The sequence below is a fragment of the Ochotona curzoniae genome, unplaced genomic scaffold (assembly GCF_017591425.1).
Source record: "Ochotona curzoniae isolate NIBS_2020 unplaced genomic scaffold, NIBS_Ocur_1.0 contig_2318, whole genome shotgun sequence".
NCBI lineage: Eukaryota > Metazoa > Chordata > Mammalia > Lagomorpha > Ochotonidae > Ochotona > Ochotona curzoniae.
Genome location: NW_024465419.1, coordinates 14,793,265 through 14,818,575, shown reverse-complemented (window position 1 = coordinate 14,818,575; position 25,311 = coordinate 14,793,265). Strand labels below are relative to the sequence as shown.

At 42.8% G+C, this 25,311-nt stretch overlaps 1 long non-coding RNA gene across 1 annotated transcript in view; it reads left to right on the top strand.

The window, feature by feature from the left end:
- The first annotated feature begins 20,370 nt into the window (after positions 1–20,370).
- Positions 20,371–25,311, top strand: part of LOC121151326 — an 89,954-nt gene continuing 85,013 nt past the window's right edge. The window contains exon 1 of the long non-coding RNA XR_005883153.1: positions 20,371–21,939. This is a non-coding gene — a long non-coding RNA (uncharacterized LOC121151326). The remainder of the gene's footprint in view (positions 21,940–25,311) is intronic.

Here is a 25,311-nt window from a genome sequence, read left to right as displayed (position 1 = left end):
AGCCACTGCTGAGGAGGACACCAGAGTTCTATTTCTCTGTGATGAGTGTTCCTGCCTGCAGTTACATTTTTGTTGCATGTTCATGAAAGAAAAATGACTGTTAATACATATGAGAAGTGAAATAAATAGGCATTTCCTTTGCCCTTTTGTGAGAAAGGAGAGGAGAGGCTCACATCTCAGCTGTGGATCTTGCTTTTATTCTGAGCCCTCTATGGCGTTGTCTACATATGGACCAGCAGGTGCTTTGGCAGTTGATGTAGCCAAGGCCATGGTAAGGATGCCGTCTGTTGGGCATGAGAGGCAGTCCTGTTAGCCCTGAGAATCTGCAACCCCATTACAGGTGCAACCTGGTGTGGAACACAGCTCCATCTCTTACTGCTTGGTGGTGGTCTTCTCACATGAACAGGCTTCTGTTTAACCATGTGTTCTGAATACCCCTCTTCATTTTTTTTAAAGATTTATTTAATTTTTGGGCCCAGCAGTGTGGCCTAGCAGCTAAAGTCCTCGCCTTGAACGCACCAGGATCCCGTATGGGCGCCAGTTCTAATCCCGGCAGCCCTGCTTCCCATCCAGCTCCCTGCTTGTGGCCTGGGAAAGCAGTCGAGGATGGCCCAAAGCTTTGGGACCCTGCGCCTGTGTGGGAGACCTGGAAGAAGTTCCTGGATCCTGGCTTCGGATTGGCATAGCATTGGCCATTGTGCTCACTTGGGGAGTGAATCATCATCCCCCTTCATTTTAAAAAAGATGATATTTTGACTGATATCCTAACATACAGAAAATAGTGATGCTAGAAGTGCCGGAGGAAATAGAAATTTCAAGTATGGAATGATGCTTGAGGTCCATTTTTCTGCGGTAGTTGTGCACCTGACTGTTTGGAAGGGGATTTGGGAAGAGTGTAGGGATTGTGGATGCTTCATGTTGATTTCACTAGAGAGGATTTGCTGGAAAGCAAGAGGCCTTTTAAAATTTGTTTCAAGTTCTGGTAGGGAAGAGAGCTCATACATCAGCCATACCTCCAAAGAGAGCTTTACTTGTCAAATAAGTTGCCCATCAAAAGGGCTATGGCTTAAAAACACAAGCCCCACGAGAAGATGTCTTTGGGCAAATACTGAGGTTCTTTTATTCTTTTTGTGCTCCTAAGGGCAGCAAACATGCAGCCACCTTGGCTGTGGCAGCATTGATGATATCCTCATGGAATGGGCTGGAGATGTTGGCTTATAAAACTGGATTTAGAGAGATGGTGGAAATCCAAAATGAAATTCTTTCCCTTTCATGGTGTACTTGGTGGAAGGCCAAATACTATGTTAGGGTTCCACTGATGGGACCAGCAACCACTGCAAGCTCAAATTCATACCAGTAGACCGTGTTTGCTCCCAGGGTAGGTCTGGAGGATTCCATCAGGCTTAATTCATTTCTAGAAACTCCTGTCACACCCAGCCAGGTTTCTCTCTTCACTTTTCTATGCTTATTAAATGATACTCTATTTTATATTGACAAAAAAAGAACCACCTTTAAATGTCAGCATGACACCCCCCCTGATGTATCTGTGCCACACCTTTGCTGGCTGGATGGCTGACTGCACCAGTGAGATAATTGATTTTGAAATGGGGTTGATTAGAAAGAGAGAGTGTATGTGCAAAACTAATAACCTTCATCATGCTATTATCTGAGATCTCCTTGGGGACATTTGATCAATCACAGGTGTAAATAGGCTAAGCTCTTTGGAAGCCCAAGGACTGTTTATGCCAGAGTATACTTTTGCTGCCCTTAGGGTGACAGCAACCAGAGCAAAGAGCAATTTTCTCTATTCAAAGGAGCTTTGTTGAGACAGTGAAAACCAAGTCAGGCATTCAGGAGGTTCAACCTCAAAACCAGAGTGTTTATGCATTTGAATTCTGAGCAACCCCAATTTAGGTGGCTACGTCATGTTAATGGGTTTTAGTGACACTGGTAAATAGTGTATTTTCTGAATTAATTGAACACTTAAATATTTCATTCTTCTAGGCAATAGTATGGAAGGGTCTTTGGATGACTTCCCTTTCTAAGGGAGTGGTTTCTAGCATGGGGAACTTATGTAAAACACCAGACTTGACCTCCCAAAGATTTTGTTTCAGGAGATAAGGAGAGAGGCTCAGCCATTGGAGTAGTTCACAAATACTGCAGGTGATTATGCTGTTGGGGATTTGAGCACTGTAGTTTTTGTGGGGAGAGAAAACAAATCAGATAAAAGGTGCAATTATAGACTTTTGAGCATCACAGCTTTGTCCCTGGTCTCAGATCCCTCATCTTTTAACACTCTTAAAAGCTTGGCTTTCATACTTAGTGAGGGAGCCAGCTAAAGCCACCTCCCTGTCTGTTAGTATTATAGAACTTAAGAACCATTGATTAGGTGTCACACACAGTGGTCTCCAAGTCTCTTTTTAGTTGTAATTTTGTTGGAATTCCAGGCTCTTCATGTCCATCATATGGTGTACTCTAATCTGAGTGCTCCCAAAGGAAAGCCTGAGGTCTGAATTCAGTGAAACACTCAAGACTTTGCCTGACAGGAAGGAACACCTGCTAGATTCCTTTTCCCTACCAAACTCCTGGCAAGACAACTTTGGTTTATCTGCATTAAGGACCCTGCTGTTCCTTGTCCAGCCCTAATGGGGACAGAACAATAAATAGCATGCTCAGGAGCCAATTCTTACAACCTGCAGTTTAATACATCATTTGTGCATTCTGAAAAAAAAAATGTGCAGTGATGTGGCACATTGCTTCCGGTTAATTTTGCAGGCCAAGTCTGGAGATGAATGCTTATAGGAAGCTATCAAGATGATCCTAGCATTAGTCTCTCAAGGTCAGCTGGGGGTAGCTAAAATGAAGGTATTTGCTTGGAGTTGTATGGAATAATGGGGCTTTAAAGAAAGATCAAAATAGCAAACTCTGTTGGCTGCCCACAGCACAGGATACCATTAACCTTTCATGTGAAATCTTTGGAAGAGAGATGAATTACATCTCGTGGGAAGACCTTTTTTTTTTTTTGGAAGGTGGGTGGCAGCCGTGGTCTATTTATATGAGACAGGCTGGAGAAGTGCAATGGAAGGGCTATATGTTTGCCATCAGATCTTGTCTGTTCCTTGACAAGGTATGAGTACTTGGAGGTGGAAGATGCAGGAGTTGTGCCTTGCCGTTATGGCACTCAGCTGGATGTGCTTTGTGATATTTGGGGCAAGTTTGCCATTATCTTTGTGTCTCCATTTTTCACTTCCTTAAATATGAGTTTATGCCTCACAGCACGATGGGACCGCCTTACTTGTCGACAGATTGCTTTGTAGTATTAGTTGTGCAGAGAAAAAGTCGTCCAATTTATTAACTATGCATTGCAGTTAATATTCTTTTAGAGCTGTCAAATGATCCACTGTAGGAGGTGTGAAAAGAGGACTGTAAAAATGGCAGCAGCAGTTATTGCTATGGCTGGGACTCTGCTGGTCTGCCCACAACCATGGAAAGAAACACATTTTGTGATTTCCAAGTGTTATTCAATAGAAACTGGGTTCTGGGCAGCAGAGTCATTAAATTCCACAAGTTTTGGAGAGTCAGGGCTCTTCGGCTCTGGGATCTTCCAAAGGCAGTTTTCTAAGTACTGGGGATAAAGCTATCTTGTCCGAAAGGGAAAGCCAGCCTTCCTTCTCTTTTCTTCTCCTCTTCTCCCCTACACTCTCCTCCCCACCCCTCCATTCTCTTCCCTTTTGATTTATTTATTTCACTTGGAAAATATGCATTACAGAAACAGAGATAGAGAGGGAGAGACAAAAAAGAAAGGGAGCAAGATCTTCCCTCTGCTAGTTCATTTCCCAAGTGGCTACAATGGCCAGAGCTGGGCTGGCCCTAAGTAAGGAGCCAGGAGCCTCTTCTGGGTCTTCCACATGGCTATAGGGGTCCAAGCACTTAAGCTATCCTTTGCTGCTTTCCCAGGCCACAAGCAGAGAGTGGATTGAAAGTGGAATAGCTGGGACACAAACTGGCACCCATATGAGATACCGGCACTGCAGCTAGAAGATTAACCTATTATGTCCTCCATTGGCCCCACCTTCCTGTTTTCAAATTCTGACTTTGTTAGGGTTCATGAAAAATGACACATGCATTTCTGGGGCCTCAGCTTATCTCCCTGTAAAATGGGAGGAAAAGCTGTGGCCGTACTAGGTGTCCTCTTTTGTCCAACTCACTGGCCCTGGGTGCATTTATTGTTTTGGGGGTTAGAAAAGAAACAAAAAACAGGGGTCACTGGTGGTGTGCAGGATCTGTTCTGAGCCAATATTCAGTGCTGGTTGTGAGCATGCAACAGGAGCTTGCTAAAATTGGTTCCAGTTGAGGAGATTCCACAGGTGCTGAGATGCAGCAGCCTCTAAAGGAGCCACAACAGCAAATGACCAGAAGTGAAGCCACAGTCTCCACTGGCCAGAGATATCTGGCTCTTTGTCTCAGTCAATTTCCTCCACCAGCTTCAATGCAACCTCCAACCATGCCTGTTTATGCCTCATGGGGTCTCAAATTTACCACTGATGGTCTAGCAATGCTAAAATCTACATCTCTTCACGTCCTGTGAGTCATTGCATGCTCCAAGCACGGCTGTAAACCCTTCTGTCCAGTTGGGGAGTTCAAGAAGAATCAGCTAAGCTCATAAATCAATGAATCGTATGAGAATAGTTCAAAAAGGTTGTGAAAACAATGTCATTTTCAAAGGTAGGTTCGTCTTGGTGCAGAACAACATAGAAATCCATGCAAATCTTTTTTGATAATTACATTTTTCCATGAACTTTCTGAAGACTCTTTATACGCTTTCAGACATTGATGAGCAAATAAAGAAATAAAAACGTTAAGTGGATAGAAAGGGATAGATATAGCAGTATCATGATACTTCAAAGTAAAGTAGCCAAAGGAACATTTCAATGGATGGAAATTGTTAGCCGAATCAGTGATGCAAAGATCTAGGGAGGCAGGCCCAGGGATTAGCATCATCAAGTCCCTGAGACAGGCATGACGGGGGTGCATTGAGTCAACAATCAGAGGCCACCGTGGCTGGTGTGTGTGAATGAGGCTCAGTGGCAAGACTTGGAGATTCAGGGACAAGAGGAAGGGACAGTGGCTTGAGGGACTTGCAGTGTGTTCAAGAGTTGAGACTTTCTTCCACGTGCAGCCAAGACAGTGAATGGAAAGATCTCATATTGGGAAGTGACATGATCTATTTCACCATTTAAAAGATCATTGTGGTTAGGAGCGCTCATAAAGAGACCAGGTCCAGGACCATCGCAGTCATTCCTGTGAGGGACGGTAGTAGCTTGGAGCATGGGTGGTGACAGTGGAGCTGCAACAAGTGGCCACTCACGGAGAGTGTAGGATTTGCAGGAATGTCGTTTGTAGGGTGTTGAGTAAGACAGAAATTGAGTCTGATGAGTGATTTTTCTGCCAGAGGAACCAGCTGTGTGCAGTGACTATTGGCTGATATAGGGAAGACTTGGAAAGAAACAGGACAAAAGGAGAAAGTAAAAGTAAGTTTTAATTTTATTTACTCCTGAGCTACCTATCGGAGAGATAAATGGAGATGTTAATCTGCTGTTGGGGTAGTTGAAGCCAGAGCAAGAAGAGGTGGGCCTGGGGAGTAACTGGAAGTAGCCAAGGTCTAGCTGAGACCATCTAGAGAGAGTGTTTGCAGGACAGGCAGGAGTAGCCTGGGATTACTTTGCTGGCTCCATGGTCATCTAGAGATGGAGGGAGAAGAGGAGAGAGCCACCAACACAGGCTGAGAAGGGGCAGTGGTCCAGTTCACATGGCAGAGGCTCCAATGGATGCATGGCCTGCTCGGTGTGCTTAACCAAAGTAGCCCAGGAGGATGGGAGTGTAGGAGCTGCTGTCCAGTGTATTCTGTGGGCATCAGGGAAAGGACTGAGATAGACTCAAACCAGCTGAGAATGTCAGTGAAATTTTGCTGACCGGCTAAAGGTCGATTTCTCTCTCTCTCTCTCTTTCTTTTTCCTACCTTATATAGACTTTCTATTAACGCCATCTTACCATTTTGCTTTCCATGGGCTTGTAGAAGCATCTATTGCCACCAGTATCGTGATTTCTTCCTACCTTTCTGGGCCCAGATTTTAAAAATTCCCTTCAATAAGTGTTATCCGCCAATGGAACCCAACTCCAAAGATGTGGAGGAGCTATAGGGGCAACTGTGATATTAAATACTTCTCCAAGCAGTGGTAAAATATTCTGTAAGGCAAGGGGCATGTTTGGTGACAACGGTACAGCATTGCTCTCCTATTCCCCAGCCTAGGAGGTAAGCTCAGACATGGCCAGGAGCAGGGCACTGTGGAGCTGTGAGTCTTGGGTGGGTACCAGGAGCAGCAGAGTGACAAGTGAAGGTCTTTGTGCAAGTCCATCATCACCATCAGAGAGATAACAGGTGTGTGTCCTTTGAGAAGGAAAGCATGCCATACATTTGACATCATTCTAGTTATCTGTGATTATTTAGGTGATTTTGGCTACCTGTTCACCTGTTCTTGAGGTACATGCTGAGCAGTACAATCAGGAGTTCTTATTCTATACAGAAGCATCTCTGATGAATTCCAAGTGTTATTTTGTGTTCCTTAGATCCTCCTTGCTTTGAGTGGAGAGGTGTTTTTCTTGTTGGAGCATCATGGCCCACATGTGCAGTGTGGATAAGAGAGTTGGTGTTTCGCACTGTGCTGACTGAGTTTAATGCCCTTGGTATAAATGTTAGGTGGCTGCTGTGATCTGATTCCCTTTTTGTACTTCCAGCCTTTCAGGGAGTGCTGTGTGGCGACCAGTGAAGGCAGGGACTTGAGCAGTAGTCTGGGCAGGAAGGATGTGAATTTTCCTCATTTGCGATCCTTGTGGTTGCTTATCAGCCAGACTTAGATATTCAAAAGTAACTCACCATCAGGACCAGCATTGTTGTGCAGCGAATAAAGCTGCTGCCTGTGATACTAGCATCCGTAAGGGGCTTGGTTCTAGTCCTGCCTGTTCCACTTCCCATCCAGCTCCTTGCTCATGCACTTAGTAAAGCAGTGGAAAACAGCCCAAGTGCTTCACCTCTGCCGCCTACATATAGGACACCTGGATTCGGTTTCAGGCTCCTGCTTTTGGTGTTGTCCAGTGCTGTTTGTGACCTTTTGGGAAGTGGCACATCAGATGAAAGGCCTCTGGCCTCCCCCCACCGCCCTGGCCCCCGAGTCCTCCTTTCGTTCCCTATTTCCCTGTCCTTCTCGCTATTCTGCTCTGCTTTTCAAATGAATCAATAACTCTTAAAGTAACTTACCAGTGTTCTATTGGCAGAATATTTTATAAACATTATAAAGACATTAAGAAGTTGCAAAAAGAACCCAAACTTCTCAAATCCTTCCTAATACATGTAATGTTTTTCTTTCCTTATTCCTTTTTTTTTGTCTCGATACTATTTGTCTGTATTTTCAGAATTTGACTTACATCAGACCTACATTTGTGCATCTGTTTATAATTTTTAAAAGTAAATGACCTCATGTTTCTGTGTACTGTCCCATAGTTCAGAATGGCCATAGCTGTGGGGTATTTACTTTTGTTTTCTTGTATTTGATATGCTTTGCTTCTGGCTCTGTACATCTCCAATGCTGCTTCTGTTCCACTACCCACATACTTCCAGGCTCATGCCTCAGACCTGCTCATGTTTCCTGAACTTCTGCCTTGATAAATGACAGTGGATGGTTCCAGAAAGCCCTATCTGCCATTGTGACAGGCATCAATAACTACCCTTGGGAATGATCAAAACCATATCAACATGTCCCGAATGCAGTGTACCCTGGCTCAGCTGACTTGTATTCATTTGCTTGGGCAGTTCTGAAGCTACCTTATGTGACAGTACGAGGGAGCTGAGACAGTCAGTTCACCCAATGGCTGATAAAATAGTTATGCAAATTAAAGACAATGACTGTGGAAGTACACCATTAAGATAGTTACCAAGGAAAGGGTCCAAAGCTAAGCTTCTGGAGCTTTATGGCAAACCCTTTCAGCAGGTGTGCATGTAGCACCCACGACACTCTGCACTTTTGAACTATTTTGTGTGTTGCCTGTGCCTATGAATTTGTGAGAAATAGCTTTTAAATCTTCATTTCTTTATTTGAGATGTGGAGAAACAGGGAGGAACAGTGTGGGTAGGATGGGGGAGCTGCCTTTTGCTGGTTTACTCCCCAGATATCTGCATTAGCATGATCTGCACCAGACTGAAGATGGGTGTGGGGACCTCAACCCAAGTCTCCTACTTTGGGGGACAGGGGTCCGGTTACTTGAACCATTCCTGCAGCCTCTCAGAGACTCCATCAGCAGAAAGCTGGAGTTAGGAGTTGGAGCTGTGAGTTAATCCCCAGGCACTCTGAGGTGGGTGTATAGATCACTAGGCCAAAAGCTTCTACCAGAAAGGCAATTATTTTCTAAAAAAATAAATGGTTGTTTAAAAATTGTTTGTGCAAGAAATGCTATCATGGAGAAGAGAAATAACAAAGAACACCTTTTGTTATAATCCTGCCATTTGATGTGATTTCTTCAGGAGATCTGTGTGTTGTGTGACAGTTACCTTAAGAAATATTGGTATGGTATTAATGGATTAACTTGGTGGCAGTGTTGTGGGAGTTTGTTCCTGTCCCAGATACTCTGCTTCCAGTCCAGCTCCCTGCTAATGGTCTGAGAAATTAACAGCAATGGTCCAAGGCTTTGAGCCCCTGTGCCCATGTGAGAGACCTGAAAGAAGCTTCCAGCTCCTGGTTTTAGCCAACCTAGTCCTGGTCATTGTGGCTATCTGGAGAAAGAACCAGTGGGTAGATCCATCTTCCTCTGTAATTCTGAGTTTTTAAAAGAAGATGTATTTATTTTTATTGGAAAGGCAGATCAGATTTATGGAGAGAAGAAGAGACAGAAAGATCTTCCATCAGTTGGTTCACTGCCCAAATGGCCACAATGACCAGAGCTGAGCCGATCCTAAGTCAAGAGCTAGGAGTCTCTTCTGGGTATCTCATAAGGGTACAGGATCTCAAGGCTTTGGATCATCCTCTTCTGCTTTCCCAGGCCGCAAGCAGGGAGCTGGATGGGAAGTGGAGCAGCCAGGACACTGGCACCCTTATAGGGTCCTGTGCACTTGCCAGGTGAGGGTTTAGCCAATGAGTCATTGTGCTGGGCCCTGTAACTCTGATTTTCAAATAAATAAACAAATCTCTTTAAAAACCCAAAATATAAGCTTATTTTAGTGCAAAAAAATTGACATCTATGTGTAACTATTCCATAGTGCATTTTCTATGAATTCCTTTAACTATAAATTGTAAGCATGGTTTTCAAGCATTTTTGTCTGCAAAATAAACTTATATTTTTAATCTCATCTTCCATGGACTTTCTGAAATCCCCCCTCATTTTTTTTAAAAAAAGGATTTATTTTTTATTGTAAAATTAGATATACAGAGAGAAAAAGAGAGAGGGGAAGATCTTCCATCGGTTGATTCACTCCCCAAGTGGCCCCAACAGCTGGACCTGAGCCAATCCAAAGCCAGGAGCCAGGAGCTTCTTCCAGGTCTCCCACGTGCGTGCAGGGTCCCAAGGCTCTGGGCTGTGCTCGACTGCTTTCCCAGGCCACAAGCAGGGAGCTGGATGGGAAGCAGGGCTGCTGGGATTAGAACTGGAGTGCATATGGGATCCTGGTGTGTGCAAGGCAAGGACTCCAGTATCTAGGCAATCATGCTGGGCCCAGTCCCTCTCATTTAAAAAAAAATGTGCTTATATGTCTTTTCCCCACCACCAAAACAGAAACAATTTAATATACTTATCAAAAGATCATATTTATAATTAGCTTTTTTCTATGTCATTAAATCTTCTTGGAAAAAAGTGATTTTGAAAAATAGCTGCATAACATTCTAAAATTTTTATTATTAGGCATCTGGGTTATTTTAATATCTTTTGTATTATAATTAAGGCTTAGTGGATATAGCACTTGAATATATCTTTATGTATATTTTTATTATGCACATGATACATTCCTAGAAGTCACAAGATGTGAAAAATGTGAAGAATTTTACACATTGGAATATGCTGTCTCCAGAAAGGCTGTATGAATTTACACTTTTTTAAGGCAATGTGTGAGGGTGTTTTCCTAAGCCCATGCCAGAAATTTTAAAAAGTAACTTTAGGCTGGTATTCTGCAGTTTTAAGGCTTCTCTCTCTGGTCCTGATGTGAAGTAGTTTTAGAGCACTGTAACATTTACATCTTCTGTAAATTGCTAGTTCACCTCCTTGAGCAAGAGTTTTAGTTAGAAAGTCTTTAGTTAAGGGGATATGGTTTCCCCAAATGCATAGTAAGATATTGTATTATTATTACTTGGCTTTCTTCCCCATTTCTCCTTTTTCTCTGACTTTTCTTCTGCTCTCCAGGAAGAATGACCCCAAAGAAATGCCCTTGACTCACACTTTCACTTTGTGTCTTAGACTAGGCTGTATGCAACTGGCAAGTTTAGAAAGTTGACAAATGGTGAATATCAGACATTTCACGTGGTTTAACATGGCATCTTTCTCCTTGACAAGCTGATTAGGTTTCCCTTTCTCCCTAGTTGTAAATCTTTTCCTCGTATCTAGAGACATTTACTGGTCGTGACACCCACCCCATTCTTCATGACCACCTCATATACAGTGTTGTCATCCCAACAGCTCACTAATATATACCCCTCTTTTCTAACTTTTACCCTTCTATCATACGGCTTATTTTTGCACTTTCTTTTATACTGACATAACCTTAAAATTAAAAAAAAAACTAATAAATTGTTAAGACTTCAGTTTTTAACAAGTTATTTTATTTATTTGAAATGCAGATTAACAAGGGTTAGGGATAGGAGAAAAGAGAGGGAGGAAAGGAGAGAGGTAGAGAGAGAGAGAGAGAGAGAGAGATCAAGCTTCCATCTTTTGGACTCATTTATTTCCTGATTTTTTTTTGCTTGGCTTTGAGCCTTCTGCAACACATTCTTTTTACTCTTGTGCATATACCTGGAATATTGTTGTCCCATAGATAGGCCTGTGTTTTAGCATAAACAGAAATGATCACTTTTCTAAAGATATTGCTCCGTTTTCTGTTGATCAGGAATGTGAATTTTGACTTACATCCTTGCCAGCATTTGGTGGTGAATGCAGGTTTTTCATTCTTCTGTTTGTGTATGAGTAGCTCATTTGATTTCCGTGAGGTATGTGATTTTGATTTCAAGCTTTATTGATTATTTGGATATCTTCTCTTATAAAGTGCCTGTTCAAGGTTTTTTTTTTTTTGCCAATATCTAACCTTTTGTGATAATTTTTTTAATGATTTATTTATTTTTATTGGAAAGGCAGATTTACAGAGAGAAGGAAAGACAGAGAAAGATCTTCCATCAGCTGGTTCACTCCCCAAGTGACCACAACAGCTGGAGCTGAGCCTATCTGAAGCCAGGAGCCAGAAGCTTCTTCTGGGTGGCAGTGTGGGTGCAGGGTCCCAAGGCATCGAGACCAACCTCTCCTGCTTTCCAGACCACAAACAGTGCGCTGGATTGGAAGTGGAGCAGCCAGGGCATGAACAGGCACCCACACAGGATCCCAGGGCTTGCCAGCTGGAGGATTAGCTAATTGAGCCATTGGACCAAGCCTCTGGTAAATCTTGAGTCTAAAAAGCCCTCAATTCTGTTCTCCTATTTCAAAACTGTCTAGATTGTTTTAGGTTCTGTGATTTTCCATACAAATTTCAGATTTGAAGAAATTTTACCACTTTCTTACAAAAATAAAACATGATGAGATTTGATCATAGCCTTAATCAATAGGTTACTTTGAGAGCTTGCTATCTGAACAATCCAGGTACACAGTGTATTTGTCTATGAAGGTCTTCTTTCATTACTTCAGCAAAGTTTTTAGTACAAAAGTCTTGCATATCTTTTGTTAACTTTTTCCCATTTGATTTTTTCATGCCATTGTAAATGGTATTGTTTTTAAGTCTCATTTTCTGATTATTGCTAGTATATAAAATGGAATTTGTATTGGTACATTAACTCAGTAGGTTATTTCCCTCCTTAAGATATTAAGTTTTGCAATTGTTTGTATATAGATCCCTTTGGATTTGATGGATATTGTTATGCCACCTGCTAGCAAAGAAGTTTTACTTCCTCCTCTCCAGTACCTATACCTTTATTTTCTTCTTACCTTGCACTCTTTTCCAGCATCACACAATCTCTGTGTACTTGTTTCCTGCCCTTCAGACTCTCATCTCATTGAGTCAATGTCCTTTGTGACAGAATCCTAGTGTGATGCCTTAAGCACAAAGAACATTTAGAGAATTGGATTGATGTGTGAATGTTGATGGGGTAGACACTGAAACTAAAATGATTGTGCTATCCTAGATCATCAGTGATCCACCACCAAGAAAAAGGATGCTGAATAAACATCCTTTTTGTGAGTTGGTACATCTTAGTTTATAAGGCTCAATACAGGTATGTGGAAGACTTCCAAAGGTCATGATGCCTGGCTTTGTGGCTGCCAATTCCTGGATCCTATACTGATATCTTGTTAGTATTCATTCTGTTCTTTGAGCAGACTCTGGCTAAGCATTTTGAGACTTCCAAAATAGCAAAGACGGCTTCTTTCTGTGAGAGCACAGAACAGATGGGTCCCATTGCCTCCAGTCCCAATCCCTCAAGCTTCTGTGAGTGTAGGAAAAAAAAATCTGCATTTTCAATATTGCCGGAGTTAAGCCTGGGAAATTTTCAGCTTTGAGCCTTTAAATTCCAACAGACAGTGTTATTTTTAGATTTCTGTTCTGCAGTGGGTGTTCGTGAGTGAAAATACATGAAGGGGTGAGGCTGAGGATGTGAGTGAGTGGGTGGTGGGCTTTTCTCAACAAGCAGATACTTCTGCCAGTTCTGGAGATCCTCCGGGCTCTAAAGTTGCCTGTATTTGAGCTACAGATAACTTCCAGGGCAGGAGACAAAAATGAGTTGGACCTTGATACCTCTTCTTGCTTTGGCTGTGGTAGTCAGTACTCCTTTGTTGCCTGGGTGTCTGGGAGGTAAATAGAGTTTTCTTCCTAAGGAGGTCATTTCAATGTTACTTTAAAAGCTGCAAATCTGTAGGTCAATAGGTATGCAAGGCAGTTTTGATTGCCAGGCCACAGGTACTGCCCTCTGGATTTTCTTTCTTATGTATTTAGGCTCATACATCAATAAACAGCTGACATTATGAATGAGCACATCCTTATCTTGAAAAAAAAGAACAAATGAAAAAAAGAAAAAAAAGAAAAATCATTGAGTGCTGCTGTACATTTGGATTAAAGAATATAAATGGAGATTGATTACTTTTAAATATTTGATTTTTAAAAACATTTTACAGATGTGAATTTTCTATTGATGTTAAATAGTGTCTTGTTAGTGTTTTTTGTTTGTTTGTTTGTTTTAATTACAGTTGATGTGATGTCTCTTAGGGCTAAGCAATGGGTACTTTGTCTCAGACTCCTAAATTCCTACCTACCACTTAGAAATAGTTACTCTGTTTGCTACAAAATAATGTTAATTATTTTTCAACATTAAATACTGTTTCAATATTTCTCTTAGCTCTAAAATGCTATGCTAATTCTCTTTGCATTGCTTGAATTGAGTGGAGTTGTCATGTTGAAATGTGGAAGTATGGGTTTGATGCTCAGAAGGGAAGTTTGGTTGGACCGTAGAATTGGAGTGCTGTGAGTTTCCTTAAAGTTTGGGAGTTGGAGACTGGAGCCCCCAGTTCACACATGGAGCATGTTAAGAGGAGAGGCCTGGGGGAGGTGTTTGATAGTAGATGGGATCTTGAGGATGGGGCCTGTTGTGACGTTAGAAGCATTGGGAAAGAAGAAGTGACCTCAGCATTGGGGCCTTCTGGAAAAGTTGTTTTATTTTCTTTTCTTTTTTTTTTTTTTTTTAAAGATTTATTTTTATTATTTTTTCATTGGAAAGGCGGATATACAAAGAGGAGAGACAGAGAGGAAGAGCTTCCGTCCGATGATTCACTCCCCAAGTGAGCGCAACGGGCCGATGCTATGCCGATCCGAAGCCAGGAGCCTCTTCCAGGTCTCCCACGCGGGTGCAGGGTCCCAAAGCTTTGGGCCGTCCTCGACTGCTTTCCCAGGCCACAGGCAGGGAGCTGGAAGGGAAGCGGGGCTGCCGGGATTAGAACCGGCGCCCATATGGGATCCCGGGGTGCTAGGCGAGGACCTTTAACCACTTGCGCCACCGCGCCGGGCCCAAAAGTTGTTTTATTTTCTAAGAAACTTTTAAAGTGGCTTTAGAATCTTAGCATTGATTGTTCTTAACTACAGCAGAAGTCCTGGTGTCCCTCAGAACTCCATTTCTTATCTGGCTTTTAATAACAGAGTTTTTGGTTGGTTGCTTTTTCCCATCACACATTTTCTAAGAATGTGCAGTCTTTATTTTATCTAACAGCAACAGCAATCCACATTTTCTATGTCCAGCTTTCTCATATTTTTAAATTTTTTCCCAAGGATCCTTTTTGGCATTTTGGGGATATGTTTGATAAAGATAGACATTTTGTTTCAAAATTAGAGCTTTTACTTAACAATTAGATGATGTGTGTTTCTTAAATATAATATTAGAAAATCACTGTCAGTTCACCTCAGTCTTATCATTTTATCAGTTCTGTGGCTCAAGAAATGCAACTTAGTTTAGTCTAAAAACTATATACTTCAAGTCCCTTACAAAAAAAGGGAAAAAATATTTGCATATAACCTATGTGTATCTTCCCACATTATTTTTTTTGTTTTCTAATTTTTAAGAAAGATTTATTTCTTTTTTCTTTGTTTATTATATTTTTGACAATCTTTACATAGTTAATTAGGGTAAAAAGATACAAGGGCTATAGGAAAGTATTTCCATATTGTTTCCTTCATATATCTGAGGTAAAGGGGATATTGAGGGAGAAGCCCCACTCAGTCTCTCACCCACCCCAGGTCCCGGATGTGGGGCATGCTCTGAGATACTTGTTCAAGTGGTTTTGATAGTTCACCAGTTATGGATCGCAGCTGGGGTAGACTAAAGCTGTGAGTCAGGAACTTCATCCAGGACTCTCATATGGGTGCCAGGTGGGCCTTCCTCTGCTGCTACCCCACGTGCATTAACAGGGAGCTGGATCAGAAACAGAGCAGCCAGGACTTGAACGGGTGACAATAAAGCATGCTTATTGCAGAAAGCAGCTTAACTCACTATGCCACAGTCATGTCCCTTCCCACATGCTCTAAATCATGTCTAGATTACTTATAGAGATTAGCACGATCAATTGGTATACAAATACTTGACACTGTATTGTATAGGGCTTAATGACAAGAAAAAAATATCTTTGCAGATTCAATGCAGTTGATTTTTTTTTCCCAAATATTTTTGAACTTTGGATGAATGCAAGAGTGTGTATCACACAGGGTGGCAACTTTAACAGATGTGCAGTAGGTCTCTGCTGACAATGTAATTGTGCATGCCGGGAATCCACTTCAGAGACATGAACATACTCCTGTCAGCGAGTTCCGCTTGCCATGGCAGTGGGCATCTTCTGATGGACTTTTTTTTTTTTACTTTATTCCACTTATTTATTCCACTAATATGGCAGGTACAGATTGCAACATTGACATGTACACAGTAGCATATGTTCATTTCTAGTTCATTTAAAACTGTTCTCTTTCGTCCTTAAGCCTGCTGCAGATGCAATTTCAGCCGTTCTTGTCTTTTTCCTGATGAGAGATGCACTGGAATTGAGTTACTTTGAGGACCAATCTTGTAGCCTATGCTGCTGGCACCTGTAATGTCAACATCTCATATGGGCACCAGTTCACATCCTGGCTGTGCCCCTGCTGATCCGTTACCCTGCTAAGGTGCCTGAGAAAAGCAGTGGAAGATGGTCCAAGTACTTCGGTTCTAGCCACCCACATAGGAGACCCAGATGAAGCTTCTGGCTCCTGGCTTCAGCCTGGCCTAGCCTTGGGTATTTTAGCCTTCTAGGGAGGGAATCAGCAGATGAAAAATCTCTTTTACTCTTGCTTGTTCCCTGTAACTCTGCCTCTTGAAAAAATAATACATCTTAAATTTTTTTATTGGAAAATTTTATTTTTATTGGAAAACTTTATTTTAGTTGCAAAGGCAGGTTTACAGAGAGTAGGAGAGGCAGAAGGAAAGATCTGCCATCCATTGGTTTACTCCCCAAGTAACTTCAATGGCCAGAGTTTAGCTGACCCAAAGCCAGGGGTCAGGAACTAGGAGCTTCTTCCAAGTCTCCCACACTGGTGCAGGGTTCCAAGGCTTTGAGTCATCCTCCACTGCTTTCCAAGACCACAAGCAAGGAGCTGGATGGAAAGTGGAGCAGCCAGGATATAAATTGGTGCCCATCAGGGATCCTGGGGGGTGCAAGGTGAGGATTTAGTCACTAGGCTATTGTAACCAGGCTGCAAGAAAAATTTTTAAAAAAAATAAATATGGAATATGCATGAAGAAAACGAACCTAGACCTGGCCCTGTAGTCCTAGCTCTATCACACACAAACTTGCCTTGTCCTCAAGATATTATTGTCAAACAGCAGTCATTGTATCTCCTAGCCTCATTTAGCTAGTAGCAGCTACGGTGGACAACTGTTCATACAACCTCGGTGCCATGCATCATCCAAGCTCACTTTCACTTTTGCAGTTCTGGATACAGATGTTCTGGTTACAGATGTTCTGGTTGGGCAGCTCCATTCCTGGATGCTGCCTCAGGATTAGGGTTGTTTCCATTTCTAAATCTGCCACCTCCTAGGACCTCCTAGGCCTTTGTTTCCACCGGGTGGAAGGAAGAAGGCAGAATATCAAAGAGCAGACATGGGCCTACACATCATTTCCTCTTATGTTTCACCTAGATGCAAGGAGGGGGGTGCTGGGGAGTATATTTCCAAGCCAAGCAGCCCCTTCTCAGCTATAGTGACATGGTATAAACAGGAACTCTGAATCTTTTCAAAGAGAATTTTAAAAAACAGACTTTATTTAAAAGGCAGAGTGACAGAGATGGAAAAGGAGAGAGATGTTAACCTCAAATGGCAGCCATGGCTATGAGCTTCATTTGGATCAACTCTGTCTGGGTCTCCCATGTGGGTAGCAGGGACACAAATACTTGATTCATCCTTTGCTGCTTTCCCAGGCCACTAACAGAACAGCTTAGACTTGAACTGGTCCTCTGCTGTGGAATGGACTTGAACTGGTCCTCTGCTATGGAATGGACTTGAAGTGGTCCTCTGCTAGGGGATACCACAATTGTGACCCTAGACTAAGAATCTTCAGGCACAGTCAGCTGTCTCTGTCACAACCCTCTTTTTGGTAGTGACAATTAATTTTTGCTCATATCACTTTGTTGCCTTTAAATCTTTGATGAAACCAGGTTCCAGGAAAAAAAAGTCAGCATGCAAAGTATCTTTCTAGTAGCAGCAGTTTGAATCTTAAAAAACTGGACTTTTCTGAGAGAAGTCAGCTTGGCAACATTCATATAATGGGGGGAGATAAATACAAATAAGAGAATTGACATTTTAAGTTAATTATTCTGTGATATAAACATTTCTTGAGCAGCTACTGTGAATTAGACATTGAAATTCAGCCATGGTCAAGACAGATGTTAGGAAAACTAAATTCTTCCAGAAACAATAAATGAGATGAAGGAAACTAGCAGAGTGATGGAATCTCTTACTGCTGGACTGGGGCGGGGAGGTAAGTTTAAACTGGGAAGCCAAAGGCGGAGACCAGCAGGTGATGATTAAGCCTGAGCAAACAGCAGGATGGGGGAAGAGCATTCCAGGCAGAAGAATAGCAGATGCAAGGGCTCTGCAGTGGGATGCGCCTTGGAGTCTGCAAGGAACAGAAACAAGGCCAAGACAATGGAACAGGAAGTGAGAAATGGTGCAGGATGTGAAGTGAGGCTAGAGAGGTGGGTCACCCGGAGCCTTGCAGGTCATGGAGGGTGAGGGAGTTTGTGGTGGGCGCATGGTGAGCCGCAGGAGTGTAGAGCACTGTGAGATCTTCCCTGTTACTCTCACGCTAATGTTGCTCTGTCAGCCTCTTGATTCCTGACTTACTTTACAGCACATACCTGCATGACAATGCATGAAGTGGGGACTCTGCCTTTCATGTGAAGAATTTGAACTTGGGTCATGGAACTATGAGTTTTCATGAATCTTTGTGAACAGTGTCCTACTAGATCAAGCTAGTTATGTAGGGCAGACCCAAAAGAGCTGGAGGAGCGGAATTATAAATGAAGTTGACAGATGCATGGCAGAAAAAGGATCTACCATTGCAATCCCCTACACCCTGGAATAATATAAAAAGGGAAGTTGGTTTGCTGAATCTGACTGCATTGAGTTTTGTTGACTTTCTTGGGTTTTTTGGTTTTGCTTTCTGTCTTCTGTTCCCTGATTCATGGGATGCTTACTTCATGCTGCAAGACTGTGAGCAGAGTTAACAGTACTTAGAATGAACTCTTGGGCTATCGGTTTCTCAAATCCAGAAGACAGGGTCCCAACGACCCTGCTTGAGGCTGCCTGAAAAGTGCCTATTGGGTTTCATAGCATTGGTTCAAGTTCAGGTGCAGTTTATGAGGCACAGGTCTTGGTTTGCAGACAGAGATGGGTGCTTGGTAGTGCTTGGGAAAGTCGTATAATGGGATTTCACAATTTCTCTTGGAAAGTCCTTACTGAAGGGAAGTCAGGGTCAGGTTGTAAAATGACAGCCTGCCTCTGTGTGTGTGTGTTTGGAATAAAGCAATTCTGTGTCATTTAAAAAGTATACATTTAAAGGATGAGAACTAAGTCACAACCAAGTGAATGTAATATCTGAATCAAGTACTACTTTTTTCTTCAGTGATCTAAATTTGATACTGTGACCTGTGCTGCAGATTTCAAGTCTGTTTCTGTTTTCAGATGGTCTTGGTAGGTTTGTCTGTCCCCTGGAATGCCACAGGAGGCACTGTGGAGGAAACACAAATATAAGGCAAAGGCCCAGAATTTGCACATGGAGAGGTGGACCTATTTCCATGAGTTGGCTCTGGGCCTGACCTTGAGATCTCTATGTCTGAGGCATCTTTTTGAAGAAGCATTTGTATCTGAAAGGCAAGAGGGGAGAGAGAGAGACAGAGAGAGAGAGAGAGAGAGAGAGAGGTAGGAAAGAGAACAAGTGAGTGTGTTCTTATCTACTGATTTAGTCTCTAAACTAAATGTTTGGAGAGGACTGGGCCAGGCTGAAGTCAGGAGCCAGAAAGTCAACCCATGACTCTCATACAAGTGACAGAGACCCAACGACCTGAAGCGTCATACTACTTGCCAGGATGTGTGTTAGCAGCAAGCCGGGAGCGGGTGTTGAACCCAGGCATTCTACTCTGGCACATGGGTGTCTGAACTGGCATTCTAACTGCTAGCCCAGATGCTCACCCTGTCCATTTGATGGATCCCATTTGGATCCATTTGATGGATGGAGCACATAGTAATTTTATTGTTATAATTTTTAGAATCTCAAAGTTTTCTTTCAGTTTTCTGGAATCTTTCCTTAGGATGTGAAAGATTCTAAATCAAGTCATTTTCAGCCAACACGTTTGCTAGAATTCATTGAAATGTGCTTGGGAATAGATGTCCCTTCCTTGTCTCCCCGCTCCCCAACCCCCAGCCCTGCAAGTAACAAATGTAGAAGAATGGAGCTTGAATGGTTACAGGAACAAACATCTGGCCAACCACCTTCTGTGAGAGCTGGGGGTATGTGCGAGAGATTCCCTCTTTGGAAATACTTTGTTTTAGTGAAGGATTTTCCCCAGTGATTTAACAGAAATTTGTGCACTTGTATAGGCTTAGTAGGGTACAAAGCTCATGTCACTTTGTGAGTGGAGGGTTCCAATGACACATTAACCAATGAGCATGCACCTGTGTCACTGCTAGTTTTCTTTACCTTCCTTCACTGCAAAGTTTGAAGTATTTTCTACAGGTTGTCTTTTCAAACATATCTCACAGTGGCAATTAAGTAGTTACATATATGATAAACACTGTCTGTCCTTCCTGTCCCCACCAAGAAGGCCATGCCCCACACTGCACAGAAGCAGATCTCTTTAATTATTTTTTAAAATGTATTTATTTGAAGGGAAGAGTTACAAATTGAGAGAGAGAGAGAGAGAAAGAAAAGTCTTCCATCAGCTGGTTCTCTCCTCAGTGACTGCAAAGGCTGGGGCTGGGCAGGCCAAAGCCAGGAACCAGAAGCTTCTTCTAGGTCTTCCACATGGGTGCAAGGGCCATTCTCTGTTGCTTTTCCAGACACATCATCAGAGAACTGGATGGAAAGTAGAGTGGTTGGGATTTGAACCAGTGCCCATATGGGATGCTGGTGCTACCGGGGTATCTTTATCCACTGTGTCACAGTATCATCCCCTAGACCCCTGTCTTGGTGGTGCTGTGCCTTCCAGGCCCAACACTGTGCCACTCAAAAGCAGGGATGAAGTCAAGATTCTAGAATCACTGAACAGATGCTCTGACAACTGATTCAAACCTCTCTGACCTGGGGCAAGACTTCCTGAGCTTCCTAATTCTGGGAGACCAGAACTCAGTACATAAAATGCACTTCAGGAAGTTGTGTGTGAGATGGAAGCTGACCCCCTTAGGGGTAAGGACTAGCTGTGACTCAATGTTCTCATAACACTTTTGGAGCCCCTGGACTGTGAGATTTCTTGAGTGCCTGCCTGTCAATCATTTCAGTACTTTTTCTTATCGCACCATCTGGGGAGAGAGAGGATGAAGAGAAGTACTCCTCTTATTACTTGTCAGCAGCTCTCAGTTGGGTCCCCAAAGGCGACACTGAGAACTGGAAGAATCTTAGGGAATTTTCTAAGACTTGCCTGTCTTCCTGAGAGTATCTGTGAGCCATGTATAAGTATGATATCATATCAAGTTGAAAAATACTTGCCATTGTCCTAAAGTTACCAACCCTATCTGCTTGGCTGTGTGATGGTGTGGGAGTATGCTAGAGTTTGTATTTGGAAGGAGGGCAGGGGTGATGTTTGCAATACTGCTACATTTTCCAGATAGCTCCTGTGGCTCGGAGAGCTTTGCACCTGGAACCAGTTGGAGGAGTGGACTGGGGTAGGGGTGGGCAATGCAAAAGGAAATGTCCTAAGGGACTTGCCATTTGGCAGATACTAAAGGCCTTAGCTTTGTTTGTAACTATTGGAAGTAGACGTTCCTGGGAGGCATCTGCGGTGGCTTAGGCAAGGGGCGAGGTGGTCCCTAGAGGGATTCACATCCCCAATGCCCAACAAAGGCTCTGCTCTTGAGACAACAGCCAGCTGCCTTGGGAGAAGTGTCTGGTCATGGGGCAGTAGAAATACTCAGGCGGATATAGATAAAAAAAAAAAAAAGGCCTTGCTGATTCACATCAAGACCCAGTAATGTGACTTTCCAGATTAGCAGATTGAAATCTGTTGCCGCCGCTCAGCACTTCTATTTTGAGCCTGGAGAGCATCTCTCCCAACTGTTCCTTCTTTCTGCCTCAAAGCCCCTCCTGCGCTATAGCATTTTTGTCTTTTGGCTAGAGTGCAGAGCCCATTACCTGAAGTTTCTTGATTGCACTCTGGAGTGAAAAGATGGGTGGACCCTGACATTTTATCACAGGCTGACACTCCCCTGGAGAAGCCACAAAGAGAAGCAGGCTGGGTGTTCTGTGCACTGGAGGGAGGGCAAGAGCTGTTGAGCAAACACATGCAGAAGAACAAAGAACAAAGCTTGGACTTGTACAATGAGGAGAGCTGTTCAGTGCCGGGGCCTTTGCACGGGCATTTCCCATTGACAACACTTCAGTTTCACAGTTCCTCAACCGCCAAATGAAGAAAGTAGGTGTCCCTCCATGGTATGTAGTGTCTGTGCATTTCATATCATCAGAGCACCAGAAAAGCCATTTAGTTACTATGTATGATAGTTGGCTGGCGAAGGAATGTGTGTGTGTGAGTGTCTGTATTCTTTTTTACACTCATTGCTCTCTCATTTTGTTTCTCTCTCTCTCTCTCTCTCTGTATCTTCCAGCTTGAGCAGCTATGCAGGTATTTTGGCCATTCACTGGGATGGGACAACTGAGAGAATTAAAATGATTAAACTAAATTTGATGACTATTGAGGTACAAGCTCTTTCTGGTATTCCATGCAGGGAATAAAGAAATAAGACATTCAGGACTCTAAAATTTTAGTATTTTAGTTTTGGAGAAAGCTAAGAATTTCAAAGTCACATATCTTTTGTTTCACTCTTGAGGACCAACTAGGCTCCTTGGGTTAAGCTTTTATATGTATCCATCTGTTAATTTGCCTTAGGTGCTTTGGATTTAGCAATGGACAGTAAGTGATGCTGAAGTTGCTGTTTCAATCTCTATTTCAGCCTTTCCCTCTCAGAATTACCACTGTTATCGTTGTGTCATGGGCAAGTGTAGAGAACTTTTCGTTGTTTTATTTTGGAGCATAAAATTGAAAGCAATAAATATTTTCTTGTTTCTTAAACATGTTATTTCTTGAGTAGCTTCCGTTTGGGTTTATGTATGCTACATTTCATTATGTATCTTGGAAAGAACTTAATAACTGTTATTCATGAATCTGTAACTGGATAGGCCACGTAAGGCATTTAACACCCCGAATTACAACATACATGGATGGTCATTCTAGCTGAATCTATTCTTCAGGGGACAATGAACTTGGTCTGGCTTATTCTTGTCCTATGAGAGGCAAGAGAGTGGAATGGCTAAGAATTGGGACTCTGGAGTCAGATTGCTTGAATTTGAACTCTGTCTCTGTCACTTACCATCTGGGTGTGTTTGGGCAAGTTATTAACAACTCTGTTATTTTCTTATTTGTAAAATTAGAGTGCCAGTAACTGATGATCTGTGAGAACACGATAAATAGTGTATTAATAAATTTGTGTTGATTCTTAGAACTTGTCTAGCACATGGTTAAGAGCCACCTTAACAGAGGCTCCTGTGTATATTCCAGGATTGAGCAAGTAGTTGATCCAGTCATCCAACACAGTGAACAGGTTCACTGGGCAATACTGTTGATAGACATCACCTTTGACCCTGACATTTTGGAGAGGAATAGCTCTAGTCCTTATCTCCAAAGGACTGTCAATGGAATGCTGTTTGTTTTGACCTGCCTCTATTGTAGAAAAGGAAAGCATCCAAAAATGTCCCAGAAAAGGGGTACAGATGTTTAGGCAGAGAATGACAGACTTTAAAACATTTTAACAGGTATTAGCTTGGTAGATGAACTTGGCTGTGCCATTGTGGTGTGAGCAGCCACCCCTGGGTTCTCCCTTGTCCCTTCTGATCCCAGGGGGACACCTGCCATGTGCAAGCATCTGGTGACTCTTGCCTTGTGCTGGAGAGAGACTTTTGTCCCTGCTGGCACTTCTGGATTAGGAGATTCCCCCAGAGCCCATGGGCTGGAGGGTAGGTGAGGAAGGGTTAACCCCAGGGCTACAGCAGCTGACTATAGCCCCAAACAGCCATTTGCAGATGAGATCACTTCTGTTTTGGGAAGTGAAAGGCAAACACAGTTGCATTTGTTCGTGTAATCATTGCCTTGTTTGAGGTTGTTTATGTTTAGAAAGTCATGCTGGAATATTTATCGGTTGGGCTACAGAAACCAAGTCTGGTTACTTAAGTCCAAAAGCAATTGACTACAAGGCCCTGGGGGCAGTTCCCAGAACTGGAAGGAAAAGCGTGGATTGTGCATAAACCTGGCTGCCAAAGGAAGTTTTGGCATTCTAAAGTATGGGATATGAAGACATAATCTGTTTAGCACAACCTCATGATGAACCATCCACTGTTTTCCATCCTGACACTCTTCCCTGGGGATTCAGCTTCCTGGAAGAGCAGGCTGGCAGGCCCCTTCTGCCCAGTGTCTTACAGAAGGCTTACTAGGTTGTACACAGGTGAGAAAGGTGGCCTCCCAAATGAAATCAAGGCATCTTGTTAGACAGTAGAACTGGCAGATGTCCATGCCTGCCTATGAACTGAAAGAAGTTTTATTCCTCAAATCTCCTTTTGTCACATCTTTTTGGCCTGTGTGGCCTACGTGGTCTTAGTCTTGTAGGAGGATTTTTGGAGCTTTTTGCAGAGCATGGCATGTGATGGTAGTGGACCTGTTGAAAACCATGAATACAAGAAAGCAGAACAGTGTGGAGGCAGTTGATGGAGCTGCATGTCTCAGAGGTGGGACTGTGTACCGACTGTCTTTGTGATATACCAAGGTGAGGAAGGAGTGGCTGTCATAGTCCATGGGGCTGTTACAGCAGAATGCAATGGATGAGTTCATGGAAAAAAGGACAGACACCTGCTTTCTCACAGTTGTAGGGAGCCCAGGAGCATACAGCAGGTGTCATCCTCAGGCAGCAGTTGTTCTTGGCTTCCTGTTGTATCTCCCAGAAGGAGGAGTGCCGTGTGCTCACATGGCGGAAGGCAGAGGGCAAGCTAGCAAATGCTGTTGACAAGGAGCCTGGTCTCATTCAGAAGAGGAGGTGTCCCTGCGACCCACTCATCTCTATCACACTGGCCATTAATGTTGGGATTTGGTAGGAAATACGCTCCAACTATAGCAGCAATCTGGTCTGTCTCAGTATTTCTCAAACTGACATTTGTGTTTCTCTGGAAGAGTCTCAATGAGAACTTAAAATGTGTTCTATTTTCTTTCAGTAATGAACTGAAGATTGTGTCTCTTTTTGTCTCTTTGTTCTGGATCGTTGCAATGATGCTTAATATCAGAAGTGCTTACCCCTCTCTTTAATCATTTTGGTCTTTGGAAATACTAATACCAAGTAGGAACACATTGGCTGTCAGAAGCTAATGACAGAAAAAGAGAAGCAGGCTTGCTATAAAAACAAGGCTTTGTGTCAAGAGCAGGGCAAATGATATCAGAGGGCTATTTTTAGCAGGGAGAAAAATGTTTGGGAGATGGAGCCTCCGCATGGCTCGTGGCAGCACAGGCATGGTGAAGGCAAGGGATGCTGGCCAGAGCTGTCAGCACCATTTTCTGATTGAAAGCAGCAATTTAGTTTCAGCAAAACAACGTCATCTTTTACATGATCCTAATGTTATTTTGAAGTGTATTGGCTTTGTGGTTCTGTTTCATTTGTGCATTTGTTTCGAGAGTGGTATGAGACTATAAGCACATGATGCATCTAAGTCATTTTGCATTTCCATGTTGTTAAGTGAGTTAGAATAAAAATAGCTGAACTTGATGCT